We start from the raw sequence: 15861 nt of genomic DNA on the forward strand, positions 1-15861 counted from the left end.
AGGGTTTGTCATTTGAGGTTCTATCAGTCTCGGTATTTGATGCCTATTTGTTCTGGCAGGGAAATGCCTTGTGGATATGAGCTGATCACCATATTAACAGTCCATTAATGCTGCTGAACATCTCTCCAGCTGCCAACAGCTTGCAAAAGACACTGCTTCGCCTTGAGCAACAGTTACTGTATATGTGCAGCGTCAGGTAATTCAAACATTAAATCCGTATCATTTCAGATTACATTACTGCGCTGATTATGGATTCAGATATTCTTTATTTTATGTTTGTCCAGATCCAGTTGTAACAAGTCCATTAAATGTATTCCTACTATAATATTATTCATGCTTTGGGACTTCTGACATAATTGAATGTCTTTGTCTATACTGTACCACAGTGGTGGAAAACAACTAAATACATGAGCCACATGTACATGTCAGTCCAAATACTTATTTATCATGTGTTGTAGTGTCTATACTTCACATTGTAAAGAAATAACTATAACACTGATGTTCTTCTTACACATGACCGCATCGGTAAATAACACAATAATATGTTGTAAACTATTGTAACAATCATAGGACACATAGAAAGTTAATAGAAATTTTTTTTTTTTTTTTCTACTAAAATCTGTCTCCCAGTAATTTTTTAAGATTATTAGTATAGTACAAATATCTATCTATCTATCTATCTATCTATCTATCTATCTATCTATCTATCTATCTATCTATCTATCTATCTATCTATCTGTCTATCTGTCTGTCTGTCTGTCTGTCTGTCTGTCTGTCTGTCTGTCTGTCTGTCTGTCTGTCTGTCATATATGTGGTTGTGGAAAATGTGTTCTTCCTTATAACTGTTTTGTCAATGACACTGATATTGGAATGTTACATCCATAGTCAACTCAAAGCATAATTTTAGCAAAACCTAGCACTAAGTAGTTTTTTGCTTTTTTTGTTTATGTATTTTGATTTGTTTTTTTCGGGCTAAATTATTATTATTATTATTATTATTATTACATGTAGGGATGGGAATCGAGAACCGGTTCTTTTTTGAGAACCGGTTCCCAGTAGCTCGATTCCTTGGAATCGTTTACCTGCCTGCTTAACGATTCTGCTTGTCGATTCTGCCTTCGTTGTGCATGCGCAATGACGTCACATGTACGCTGCATTGTTTTGCTCAGAACGTAGACAACGTGGGGTTGAGGCAGAAACAGTCTAAAAAGACAACACCAGGTCCACTTACTTGGAACACTGTCAAAGTTTGCATGTCTTCAAAAGGGTGGAATCCCTCCAACATCCTCAAACATTTGTCCACAGCATGTGAATCATTTACAGGAATGTCACGTATTTGATACGCTACTTAGCGGCGCTTGTGAATGTAGCGGCAGAGTGAACGCTGGGCCGGTTCCAGTTTTGGAAACAAACGTCGTAACTCCTCAAATACAAGTTTCCGAAGGTAAGAAGGGAAAGGAAATGAGGTGCACAACAACGGGAGACAAGATGAGCCGAGTCGAACCGGTTCCACGTAGTAGAAATGCAGCAATAGAGGAATTAGTAAAGCGTCTTTAGTTTCACTTTCACTGCACCCCCCCACCCCACCCCCGAACTGGCCCGGCGTCATCTGTTATCATTTGTACATACTGTATATGTTATATTTTCTGTGCAGATGGAAATATAGAAGACAGTTAATACAAACACACCCGTTTGTACTCTTTTATTCCCTCATCCAATGAGAATCGATAAAGGAATCGGATCAATAAGCAATATTGATAATGGAATCGGAATCGTTAAATTCTTAATGATTCCCATCCCTAATTATATGTTGGACCATATTTCCTCCAAAACTTTCTCTCTCTCCCCACGTTCTACCGTGTTACATTCTGTTACGTTTTATCCTCTTTTCTTTCATATAATTGCTGAGAAAAACCTGACAGTATTTCTTAGAACTGCACTGAAAGTCTGAATCATCGTTTTGTTGGATCAGGAATGAGTCCAAGTATTTTTTATTTTTATTTTTTTCTGACCAAGGTTGAGCCATTTGATTCCGACTGTGGTCCAGAGTTTTTTCTCGCCTGAAATTTTGGTTCAGAAGGTTTAAAAAAAAGTTAGGTTTGAAAGCATGTGTTATATTTTTGAGTGTGGTATTGTTCCTGTAGTCTAATGTATAATGTAGTCTAATCATACATTATACATTCTGTAAAATTTGTCTTTTATTTTTTATGACTTTGGGTACCTACACATATTATAACATTTGTTTGGCCTTTAAAATAATGCCGTAATAATTCACAGTCTGTCTTATACAACGTGTCTCCTTTATTATCTCAGTAAATAAATAAGCTGTTTTGGCTTCTGATTTAAACCTTGTTCTCTCTTTTTGTGCTGTTTTTCTTAGAAAAGAGAAAGCATCCGTAGTAAACATTAAGTATGACACTGGTGCTACAGATTAACAAAACAAATATTTCATTATATCCATGTATTCGTGACATCAAAGGCTTTCATCTTTTTTCTATCATTAGAGCGGTGTCCTTGTTTGACGAAGAACCTCAGAAAAAACTATTAAAGTCTTTTTTTCTCGGCTTCACTCTGGGCTGTCACTCAGACAGACCTCTCACTTAAAGACATCTTCAAGGCTGACACAGCAAAACCAATGAGAGAGGAGGACGTCATGGAATGACTTCAGTCTCTGTTTATACAACAGGTGGGTTTAGAAGAGCTGGAATCAGACACACTGGCATTGAGAATAATCAGTACTTCACCAACACAGAGAAGCAGTCATCTAGAGTCAGGATACAAGCCTGACAGATGATCTATATGGTTAACCCCTTATTGGGCAAATGACTATTTTTGGCAATTTCAGCATGCATTACAAGACAGGTGAAACCAGCCAGAACACTTGTTCTTGGAGCTGCCATTTTGAAACACCATGAGTCAATAGTCGCTTTTCCATTGACCCTCAAATTGCATGAATATAAGTTGCGCATAAAAATGTACCTAATGGAAAAACAACGATCTCACCAAAACTCTCATTTTTCTATGAAATATGTTTTAGGGCATAGCACAAGTGGAATGGAAAGACCTTTTTCTGCAACTAGAGTCATATGAATTAAAAAAAAAAAAACAAAAACGGATGTTGACAGACGTTACAATAAGCAAAGAAGAGTTTTAAAAGAAACATGATGCAATATATGTGGACAAACCAGGAAATTGAATCATTTTTGAATTTAGTACAGGATTGTTGAGCCGCATTATGTCATAAATTCCCATTATGTAATAAAAGTTCAAAATGTAATAAGAATGTCACGTCATCTTGTAATAAAGCCGCATTATGTAATAAACTGACGCATTTTGTAATAAACTACATCAACGCATTATATACTAAAATTTTTCACATTATGCGGTAAGTTATTACAATTTGAGAAATTTATTACAATATGCACTTGACACATTTTTATTTTAAAAAATGTAATAACATGGTTCATTATGTAATAACAAACCAAATTAATATAATTTCAGAGTAATTTAGAAGAAATTAGTCACAGGAGCTACAGGTAATGGAATCAGAACTTTAACCACACAGTTTAAAGATTATTTAAGGACATTATATTTTCCTGAAAATAAAAATGTGTCAAGTGCATTTTGTAATAAATTTCTCAAATTGTAATAACTTACTACATAATGCGACAAAATTTACTACAAAATGCATTGAGGTAGTTTATTACAAAATGCGTCAGTGTATTACATAATATGGCTTTATTACAAGATGACGTGACATTCTTATTACATTTTGAACGTGTATTACATAATGGGAATTTATTACATAATGCGGCTCAACAAAGATAGAGGGGTAATATATAATAATAATGAATATATCGTCCTGATAAAACCTGCTATGTGACTTTTGGCAAATTTTACAGGAGAAACAAAAAACTGTTTATATGATAGGAAACTAAAATATGCCAAAAAATATCTCTTTCTTTAATGTTGGTACTTATGATGGAATGTAAACAACTTTCACAGGAGACTGAAATTTGAATCTATAATAGGGGAGATAGCAGGTTTTTATTCCCAACCAAAAATGTCACTTAGCAGGTTTTATCAGGAAGCAGACGATATCTGTAAATCAACACGATATTTATGTTCATCACCATGTTTCTAGAATGACTTCTTGTGTCATCTTGCAATAATAAAGAAAAAAATCAACACATTTTGGATTGAAAGGAAAAACCAACATTACGCACTTCTGTTTTTTCAACATTTAGTAAACACTGGTAAAGTTTTGCGCAGATGTCCAATGGAAAAGCGACTAGTGACAGCAACAGTTACAGTAAGGTAACAATCTCAGGTCCAATGTGGTCTCCAGGGTCTGTAAGGTCCACCTCTGCATGAACAGTGAATGTACCTGCTTTGTTAGGTACCATGAAGTAATGGTACTAATGTAAGGGATGATGTTCAAAGGGAGAATGTGGATGTGGACAGGGGTGTGGATCTGCACTGATGTTGGTCTGATGTTCTAAAATACATGTTCCTTTCATCTTAAATGTGTTGTTCTTGTTCGTTCATTCATTCATTTTCTGAACCCGCTTTATCCTCACTAGGGTCACGGGGGTCGCTTGGAGCCTATCCCAGCTACATAGGGGCGAAGGCGGGGTACACCCTGGACAAGTCGCCAGTTCATTGCAGGGCATGTTGTTCTTGTATTTTTTAAATTTAGTTTTTGGATTTTTTTCTTACCCATTTATGGGTAAGGAACTAAATATGGCAACTTCATTGACCTTGATTTTTTTACATAATAAAAAAAAATTAGAAAAATTTCAAAAAATAAAGTGTTGTTATGTCCTCCAAAAATACACTAAGGTTGAAATTTTGAATGTCAGTGTATTTCTCTGAGTGCCCTATAAAGGATTAAGGAAAGGGAAAACTACCCCCAGACCCCCCCCTCCCCTCCCCCCTTAAAGGCCAGTAAAATCATTGTAGCCTTCAGGTCCTCCCCACTTCATGAGATGAGAACACCCTTCACAGATGCACATTCTGTTTCAGGTTGAGTGTGTGTGTGTGTGTGTGTGTGTGTGTGTGTGTGTGTGTGTGCAGGGAACAGCTCTGAAACTGTGCAATATTCATCTTTTCTCTCATATACTCAACACCTACTGAACCGTGTAAAGTCTTCCCAAATGATGATAAACTGCAATAATTAGTGTACTGTTTGGTGTCTATAAGGTGTGCAGATTCGTGTATTTAATTTCAGCCACGCAATCGATTGCTGCAGCAAGAAAATCTAATTTTTTTTTTTTGCAATCATTTTGACTTTCATCTCTGGGTTTTAAAAAGGAAAAAAAACATTACATGTCATTCATCATTTCAGTCTGCAACAATCAAATATTGATGTCTAAAACTCTTCAAGTCAGTGAAGTGAAACTGCAGATTTCTATCTTTGGCACTGTCAGTCAGTACGACATCTGTGAAAGCTCAGCCGTATGGATGCAATAGAAATAATAGCATTTATTATGTAGTATTTCTGTTAGAGCACAGGCGGAGAGAGCCACTGTATGCAACAATGTGCAACTGTACCAAGACATGTTTCATTTAATTTGACACAGATGACAATGAGATACAGACAAGTGTTCTCCACCTGAAAAACGCTGTGAGACAAAGACTACAGCAAATGGTCCCACAGTCCCAGTCAGTCAACACACACTGCAACAAATCAGAACAATTGAAGGCTAAATTCTAATAATAACCCCGTTCGGATTTGTATGTTATAGAACCCAATTGCTGTTCATGTTGCCAACCAGTGGTGTACTGGTCCCTGTGGAAGTGGGTATACTCTCAAATTTTGCCTTTTTTTTTTTGGTAAGTAGTCCAGAAAAAATGTCCTGTTTTAGAAACAGTGACATGTCAGACTACTCTATTTAGTTTACCTTAAATCCATCAGTAGTGTTTGCTCACTATGTAGTATAAAATTATCATGACTTGATTAGGAGCATTTTATAGGTTTTACTGGTCACATAAGCAGCTGCATGAATGTAAATGTATTCAACATAAGGCAAACAGAGGATAACGTTAACCTTTCATAACGTTAGCCTTTCATAACGTTAGCCTACTCACACAGTTGAACTATTGGTGACACCATCTCTTCTCTAAATGTGCAGTCATATGACCAGTAGTTTAAAACAGTGACTCATTCTGAAACCAGCTTAAATCTTACCTCAGAATTATGTGTTCCATCAAAGTAGGTTCTCTCAGTACATGTCACTCACTTGAAACACGTGTATTTTGCCTTTCTAGTTCACATCTCCAATAATCAAGTATCTTTCAACGAGATGTGCAATGACCTGTCAATCAACTGGGGTGGCACTGGCATCTGAGGTAGCCAATCAGGTTCCAGAGGTGGCCAGCGCTAGTTAGCAATATTTTCCTCGGCATGACCCGCCCTACTCTGCCTCTGATTGGCTCATCAGTCCTCATGCCTAAAGTTAACCAATCTAATCAGTGAAGGCAGTGAGTACTAGCCACTTAGGGGCAGAGAACAGTGGGTTATGGCTTCACCATCCTAGGGGCAAAAAAATAGCAATTTAACTCAGATCCTACTGAATGGTGCACATCGGGGGGATTTAGAAGTAGCTATACGTGATGATGACTGAAAAATAAGTAGGTATATGCTGTATACTGCTGTGTACCCTGGACTACACCACTGCCGCCAACAGTCTGCAGCTCAGAAGAAGTGACAAATATGTATTGTGCATCTTCCTGTGAGGCCTGTCTTGACTTCTTTTTTTGATTTTTTTTTTTTTTTTTTTCTCTTGCTGCCCTTCCTTTTTTTTCTCTCTCTCACTGCAGTGTCACTTACTCTCAGGGAGTTAACTATCCAAGGACAGGGCTTAGGTGAGAAAACCAGCACATAAACACAACAAAAAAACGAGACAGACAACCAAACAAACCAACCGACAGGAAAAGTGAGAAAGCAAGTGAAAGTTAGACAATTTATTTCTTTTTATCTCCTTCGTAGACGTGTTTTTTTCCCTCCTGCTTTTTCCTCACCAGCTCTCTGACAAACACCCCTTACCCTCACAAGCATCCACTCTTGCTCCCTTCCTCTGCTTGTCATATGTGGTTTCAGAGCACCAACCTAGCTTTGTGCCTCCAAGGGAGCTTCAGGCAAGTGTCACTTTAAGTTACACGCGGCGCGTAAAAACCAGGCGCCGAGCTAACGGTCATAGATCTGTGCAAAATCAGGTCAAATGTCGGCGTCTCTATCCCACCCTCCTGGTGATTGTTACATTTGGAGAGCAGAAGCTGGTGATTTGAAAGGAAGAAAAGATGGCACAATCAGTGCACTAACCTTTAGCCCGCCACCCCCACTGTCTCTTTGCAATCTGGCACAGAGTGGAAAAATGCAGACATAACACAGGAAGGAGAGTGAGCCAGAGGGAAAGAAAGGCAGTCAAGTTGAAGGAAGTCCAACTTCCATGTAGATGCCGTGTCTATTTTGTCTTATTTTTTTTATTCTGTTCACATTTCATTTACTAAAGACAACAACCGAACAGAAACAACATCTTGTGACATGCAGCTGTCTCAACACAAATAGCCCGTGTCAGGGCGTATGTTTACTTCTGAAGAAATTACGGAGGGCTGCGGAGAGGAGCTGAAACAAAACAAATAAGTAAAAGCACACATGCTATTCAAAGATATTTACCCTTCTTTGGAATATTATTGTAAAGCAGCAGTTGGCTGGTATCAAAGGGAGCACGTCTCCAGAGCTCTGTATCTGGTACCTGAGTACTTCAGCTACATCTAGTGGCAAAGTTCCTGCCCGTGCATTTAGTGAGGACATGTGATCTGTAATTTAGAATGCAATGAGTGTACAACAGGGTTGTTCTGGCTGCAGGAAAAAGAGGCGACAACATGTGTTCTGTTCACAGCTAGAAACAGAGGAAAGGATGGAAGAAAAAAAAGGCATCTAGAAAAATGTAAACAGAACAAACATGAATGCAGATCATCCAAAACCAGAGGTGTGAAGATGTATTACATAAGTCAGCTGGGTCTGCTGTACATCCATAATGTACTTATCCACACTCACTGGAAACACAACTGCCCTTAGGGGACAAAATGCATGTTCCCTCAAAGGAAAATAGTACTTTGTTTAAGAGTTAGCACTTCATGGTTGTTTTATGGTTAAAGGGGTAATTTGTTCAAGTTTAGTACAAAACATTTACATTGAATGTTATAGAAATAACATTTTGTGACTTGCTCCAACGTAAGTGACGATGAAGGACCTCATTAAATATTGCTTACATGATGATGTAAATATGTAAATAATATCTAATTTTTAATTTAAATTGTATAAATATTTATATAAATACAAATTTCTTATTTTTCTCTCTATATTTTTTATTTTCACTCATGTGGTTTTTACCCTTGGCCCTCGCTGCAGGGTATTGTCATCAGTTCGTCGTCCGTCCGTCTGTTCCATCCGTCTGTGCAAAAACTTTGGCATGGACTGAAGGCCGAGGGTTTTCAATAGGGATGCACCGATCCCGATACGAGTATCAGCATCGGCTCCGATACTCAGTGTGTGTACTCGTACTCATACTCGTAAAAGTACGAATACTCTTAAAAAAAACGAAACTTATCGCTCATTTCTCTTTTCTCTACCTGCTGAAGCTAAGCTTTTAAACCTTACCAGTGAAAACGCTGCAATATTAGTATCACATTAGTGTTACCTCTGTCGTCTCCATGTTTGTTATTACTGACTTTCTTCTTCTTCTTCTTCTTCTCAAAAAACTTCCTCTTCTTCGTGGTATTTGTCCAGTATGGTTAATTCAGAGTGGCGCCCCTGGTGGATTAATTGAGAAACGCCCATTCCAACACATTAAATGTCAGTAGCAGCACTTTGTTCCAGTCAGACTAATGATAACAACAATAAAGCACATTTACAAAAGCAACTAAGAACTGGAATGGGATTATGAAGTACTCGTATCGGTACTCGGTATCGGCAAGTACTCAAATGTAATTACTCGTACTCGGTCTGGAAAAAAGTGGTATCAGTGCATCCCTACTTTTCAAGTGTGTTATGTTTCTACCTGTCTTTCTCTCTGCGATGTTGCTGCTGTTAATTGTGAAATTTCCCTACGGTGGGATGAATAAAGTCTTATCTTATCTTATCTTATCTTATCGACATAATTCCACTATGTTGCAGAGATACTATATTTACCTCAGTCTCATTTTAATAACATGTTGGTTAAATATGTTGTCCTGTCCTTAAATTAGACAGCTCCTTAATAATAACCTCACTAATATCAGTCTTCCAGAGGCAGGATGAGTATTTCCTCTCTGACAGCCAAGATGGTTGATGAAAGCCTGTTCTGTTGTTCTTGTCAGGGCTGCGCAGCCATAATATTATCAGTAGCAGAGCTGCTGGTGCTCTGTCCATGACTAACTGTTAGCTTTGCTAGTATCTAGAGTACAGGGGAGTGGAAATTTCTTGATGCACAGATGCATCATGACTGTATTGAATCATGAGGTCAGTGAATATCCACACCTTTACGTGGAATACATTGCAGAAGTTTTGTTTTTGTATTGTTTATATTCTGAGGTGGGTCACAGATACTGATATTGAAACCCTCGACTGTTGATATTTTAGATGGTTGTTTTTTTTTTTTTTTTCTGTTTTTTTTATTTTTTACTTTCTAGATACAAGAGAGTTCAGATATGCCTGACTTTTTGTACCAGCTGATGAAAAATTAGGGCGATGGAACTATGATCAAATTGTCTTACCAGTTAATATTGATAAATACCACTATTACATCTTTGAAGTTTTCATTTTTGTCCATTTCTGTGATTTTACATCATTCTTTATGGTGAGAACAGCAGAACATTTCAGAAATCTAGGAGTAGAAGAAGATAAAACGATAAAGATAAAATTCTTGTTCAACATTAACCCTTTCATGCACGAATTATGAGAACCTTAATCAAGATTTTTTTCCTGACTGTTTTTATTCCTCTTTCGGCATGAACAAAACAATGCAATTGAAAATTTTCTTATGATAAATAAATAAATAAATAATATAAAAAAAACAAAAAATAAAGTTAAAAAAAGACATACTACTACTACTACTAATAATAAAAATGATCTTATGAACCTATTTTACATGAATTTGCAAAAATGTCCATTCAGCTGGACACCTTGCATTTAATTTTTGAAACGAAGAAACATGTATTTACAGATAAATTGTGTGAAAACCGAGGGGGGTGAGAGTATGCTCAGGGGAGATCTACACAATGTTTCCAATTCATGTCAGAAAAGATATGTAGTGTCTTAAAACTTCAATAAAGATATATGCAAAAACAAACAAACAAACAAACAAAAAAATCCATGAATATATAAGAGAACAGCTGTAGAATAGCTGTCCACTGTAGTGACCAGTATACATGAAAGGGTTAATATAGACACAACTAAAAGTACATAAATGTTTAGCTGATAATGTGAATCAAACGGACAAAAGGTTCACCAGCTTAAGTAGATATCTGCCTGAATATGGAGAATGTGATTCACTGACTTTAAATTATCAACAGATGAATAAAACTGAATCACAAGGCCATTGAAGTGTCGAACCATGGAATCATTAACTATGTTTGCATAAAATATCAACTGAATTTGAAGCGAACTCTTGAAACATTGCGATAAAGAAAAGGCGAATCGTGCTTTTCCATAAACCACTATGAAGCGAATAAACTAGGCTGTGTCGTATGATCAGAAGGTGGCGCTGTGGGCTCCATTTCACATGATTCTGATAAGCAGAGCAGAAGAAGTAGAGCACTTCAATGCTGTGTTCAGTCAAAAAAAAAAAAAAGGCTGTGATGCATTTTTCACAGATGAGACTGAAGAATAAATTAACCCATAAAGACCCAAACAGCCACCAGTGACACAAACTATCTACTGATCTAAACAGTTTAATACCTGTTGATCCACTAATCCTATCAATATGTGCAAATAATTGGTGTAAAATACAGTTGTTCATCTTTTCATGGTCATCAGATATGACCCATTTGGAAGTGTAGAGGCTCCGTAGTTACCGTGGAAACACCGTCATCTTCTACAACATTGATTCACCAGTAAAACCCATGGAGTTGAATCAAAGACAGTGGATGGACACATTTGTTTTTACATTCAATTAACAATATCTTTGACTGGAAAAGTCACTTTCTCTTCAGTTTTCTCTTTAACTTGGAATTTAGTTTTAGAGTTTTCATCTATATGATTTGGGAATTGAATATGAGAAAATACATGATTTACACCAAAAAATGCCAAATAAAGAGGATAATATAAAAAAAAATGGTGATAAATCAGTTAAGAATGGTAGAAATTTGGGAACTGCCTCAGAAGTAGCACTGGGTCTTTATGGGTTAATCTCCTTATCAACCACATTTAATTAGAACACTGGACAAAATGCCCCTCTAAAAAAAAGTGAAAAAGAAATTAATACAAGCTATTTTTGCTTGAATTAAGCAAAAAAATCTTGGATTAAACAAAAAAAAAAAAAAACTGCCAATGGAACAAATGAAAATGACCTTGGTAAGATTTCTTGAAGATTTTCAAGATCTATTATCTAAAAAGAAGTTCTTATATCTCACTGAAAAGTTACTCTTTATGTGATTATGTCTTATTTTAAGTGTGAGGAGATATTTTGACCAGAAATGAGAAAAATACACTTGGTAAGATTTGGATTTTTTCCAGTGAATATCTGATCATATATTGCAGTGTTTTGAAGCACTGATGATGACGTGATGAAATGGTTGTTTAGTTGAAACATATATAAATTAGCATTATTTGTTTGTAAACCCTGGAAAAAGTGGCAGATGTGTTTGTTTCAATAGGTCAGTACATTGTCTTGTTTATATCTGTTGTGCCTATTGTCTGGTATTTGGTGTTTGGTTTGTATTTTTGGTGTCTTACAAGTCCATGTAAGGGCGGGGCATATTCTTATGCAGGATACAATAATAACAAGAAAAGTACTCAGAGAGCGCAGACCTCCGCCAAGACAGACATGCCCCCCCCCGATCACCACCAAAATTTTATCATTTCTTCCTTGTGCCAGTATCAACATTTCCTGAAAATTTCATGAAAATCCATCCATAACTTTTTGAGTTATCTTGCAAACAAACAAACATGCATGCAAACACACAGAGCACAGTGATCACAATACCTCCTAGTGGAGGTAAAAAAAGGTTTTTCCTACCCTTTGTTTCTCATATATAACTGTAAATAAATCTTCTCTAAAGTGATAAAAAAGACATGATCATGTGGGTGTGTGTATGCAGCAAAGAAAAAAAAATACTGTCACAAACGAACGGAGGACATTTAATTATACTGGATATAGCAGACACTGGGTTTTTGATGCTTCACGCCTACACTCATTCATTGTATATTCAATAAAGTGTACAAAACACTATTCATACCATATGTACTGCAGAAGACGGCGCACTGATCTAATGATAATCTAATGGAAATGGTGGTAATCTAATGGACTACATTTTGCTCTACAGGGGAGATGAAAGGAACACATGAAAAGCCCCTGTGATTCAGAACTGTTCGTAAAAGGGCACTTTGCTCACATCCCTCATCAAGAGTATAAATCAGTGGCGCCATCAGCCGAGGTGTCAGAAACTGGTCTGACCGACTGAAAGGGGAGGAGGGAAGAGGGAGTGACAGAATGAGTGAATGAAAGGCCTAATGCCAACATGAACTCCTTCTTATCCATCAAAAATAACATAAGATGTGTATTCGCGGCTGAAAATACGTAGCTGTACAGAGTGTTTATCCTGGGGGAGGTCTGCGAGTACAAAGCTGTGTATGATCGCGCTGTGAATTGACGACATAAATTACCATGGCAGCTCTTAAAGCAGTAAAGCATGTTTGAACAGGACGCTCCAGCACCGGGGGTCAATAGTGGCCACGGCTCCTTACCTTCACATAAAAACTAATGACAGGTGAGAAAGTGTTAAAGAAATGTCAATCATAGTGTCACGCTGGACAATGTTGAACCCACATTTCATTTTGAAAGTTTATGACGAGGGTTCCGATCGTTCGTATGCAGACTGTTGGATGCAAACACAACAGATCACCCACTGTATCCATGTACACAGCATCATCATGACATTATAGTGATATTTGGTCTAAAAATATTTTATTTATTTGTTTGCATCTTTATTCAGGCGGGACAGTGCTCATTAACCCTTTCATGCATAGTGGTCACACCAGTGGACAGTTATTCTCCAGCTGTTCTCTTGTATATTCATGGGTTTTGTTGTTTTAGTTCCATATCAGCCAACACAGTGGGCACTTATACATCATCTCATAAACTGCAATTCATGCCATTACAGTAACTTTGCTGTTCTTGATTGGTTCTTGAATGGAAATCAATTGTTAATTGTTATTTTTTGCATATTATCTCCATGAAGTGAGTAATAACTAGTATTAGAATATGTTAAAATGTGAGAAAATATCAGATTAGCAGCATTAAGTATGTTTTTATTTCATTGTTTTCATATCATTTTCTGATATTGGGTTTTAAATACTTGTTTCTTTGCTTCAAGAATATAATGCATGGTGTAGCTGAGTGGACATTTTTGTAAATCCATGAAAAAACAACAACAACTCAATTGTATTGTTTTTTTCATGCCTAAGGAGGAATAAAAACTCTAAAAAAAAAAAAAAAAACTCGACCAAGGTTCTCATAATTCATGCATGAAAGGGTTAATGAACACATTTATTCATTCCATTTCATTATAAACATGTAAATATGCCAGAGTTAACATCAGGGCTAATTTTCCTCCACAGTCCCCACTTAAATAAATAAATAACAGTGACCCGTGCACTACAAAGCAATTAAAAGTTCAGTGGGTGATATTTAGTGACATCTAGTGGTGAAGATGCAGATCATCACCCACTGAAACCCACTGCTCCAGTCCACTACAGTTTTGGCGATTCTTATTTATTTCCACGTGCACTGCTCACGATGTATATAGTTTCTTTGTTATACTTGTTTTTGACTTATTTCCTTCATTTAGTTAATTTTGTTTGCTTATGATTGTATATCATTACTAGACATTGCAAATACTTTCTTTATTTTAAGTTTTTGGGGAGGCCCACGATAAACCGTTTTGGTTTTTGGCTTCCCCGGCATGTCTTTTATTGTTATTATTATTATGTTTTATTGTCTTGTATACATGCGAATAAACAATAAATAATAATACAGTGGCGTCAGAAACTCTCTCATTAGAGTCTGTTTAAACTAATTTTTTAAATGAAAGGAATAATAACTCTGGTCTACAGCCCAACATAAGTGGTGATGAACAGTTTTGTGCAAGTTACTTCCAAATTGTAATCCATTACAGATTACTTGGTACTGTTATTTAAAAGTAATTCCTTACCTTATAATATTACTGTAATGCGTTATATGACTCCTGCATTACTTTTGAGTTATATACAGACTTTTGTCATAAATGGTGCGTGCGCAGTAGAACCCCCCCACACACCCCCAGAAGTCAAATAATACCCCCCCCCCAATATAAGAGATAGGAGAGCCTAAATTTGCACCCCAAAGTACATGTGGACGAATAACTCAGTAAGTAACGCTACAGTCTACAATGTTCGAATCCCAGCAGGAACACTTGCATTTTTTTTTTTTTTTTTTACATTTGATCAATCAGACTGTCTTTCTATAGTGCCAAATCAAAACAAAAGTTATCTCATGACACTTTACATACTGGACCAAACCAGACTCTCGAGCCAATTTACAGAAACCCAACAGAATCCTCCAGGAGCAAACACTTGTAATTTTACATGTTCAAACAGGGGGCACGGCACCGAGGACGCCGGTAGACTAATCTGCAATCGATAAAGAATTAGAACTAGTCATATAAATGCTAGTTTACCTTGTCATTGCTGATCACAGGGATCATGCTAACTAGCTTCTTGAAAGTAGGGTTTGGGTGAGTAATGAGTGTACGTCCACCAACACCAACAGGAAATAGAACTTTCCTGCCGCATTTTTTATTTCTTAAGGTCTCACGGTCTTGCTTTTTTTTTTAATTTGAGCAATTAAATTATGGGTGAAAAGTGTGTTGTAATGCAAGCACTGTTGAACATGTACCAAGTGAAATATTAATGAAAATTAATTAGTAAGGCCTTACAGCACTGCGTTACAGCAAAAAGTAATCGGTTACTGCAATGCATTACTTTTGTAATGCGTTAGCCCCAACACTGACAAAGAAGGACCTCAATGCTGAGTAGCACCCACTAAGAAACAGAAAAAAAGGACAGGTCACCTGATTCCTATGTAGATATAAATGAAGTCATGGAAACTCAGTAGTTCTCATTTTGTTGTGATTATACACTACTGAAAACAAAATAATCAATATAAAGTAAAAAGCAATAAACTTTTACATATTGAACTCTTAATAGCCACATGCAGAGTCATATACTTAACTATCATGTGTAAAATAAACTGTATAATGAAATATGATTCCCATAAGCAAGTGGAGATTATACAGTAGTTACAAGTCTAGACATAAGGTCAGAAGAGTAAATTGACCTTCACATTCACAAAGCGCATGTTGGTGGTAAGAACAACCAACAAAATACCTAAGGTTAAATGGAAAGAATTATTAGAACTGATATTGCTAGAGACTCAGACAAACCTTTATGAAAGACAGAGCTACTCAGGCAGATGTCTCCATTTCTGTCCATCCAGACCACAATGTAACCTAACAGACATCTAACAGACAGACGATTCTATAAGGGCCTCTAAAACTAAAGAATTAAACACAATAGAACACTAATGTGGACAAGGGTAAAGGCTCTGGAACAGTGGACTG

Source organism: Sphaeramia orbicularis, chromosome 3 (genome assembly GCF_902148855.1).
Source record: "Sphaeramia orbicularis chromosome 3, fSphaOr1.1, whole genome shotgun sequence".
Classification (NCBI taxonomy): domain Eukaryota; kingdom Metazoa; phylum Chordata; class Actinopteri; order Kurtiformes; family Apogonidae; genus Sphaeramia; species Sphaeramia orbicularis.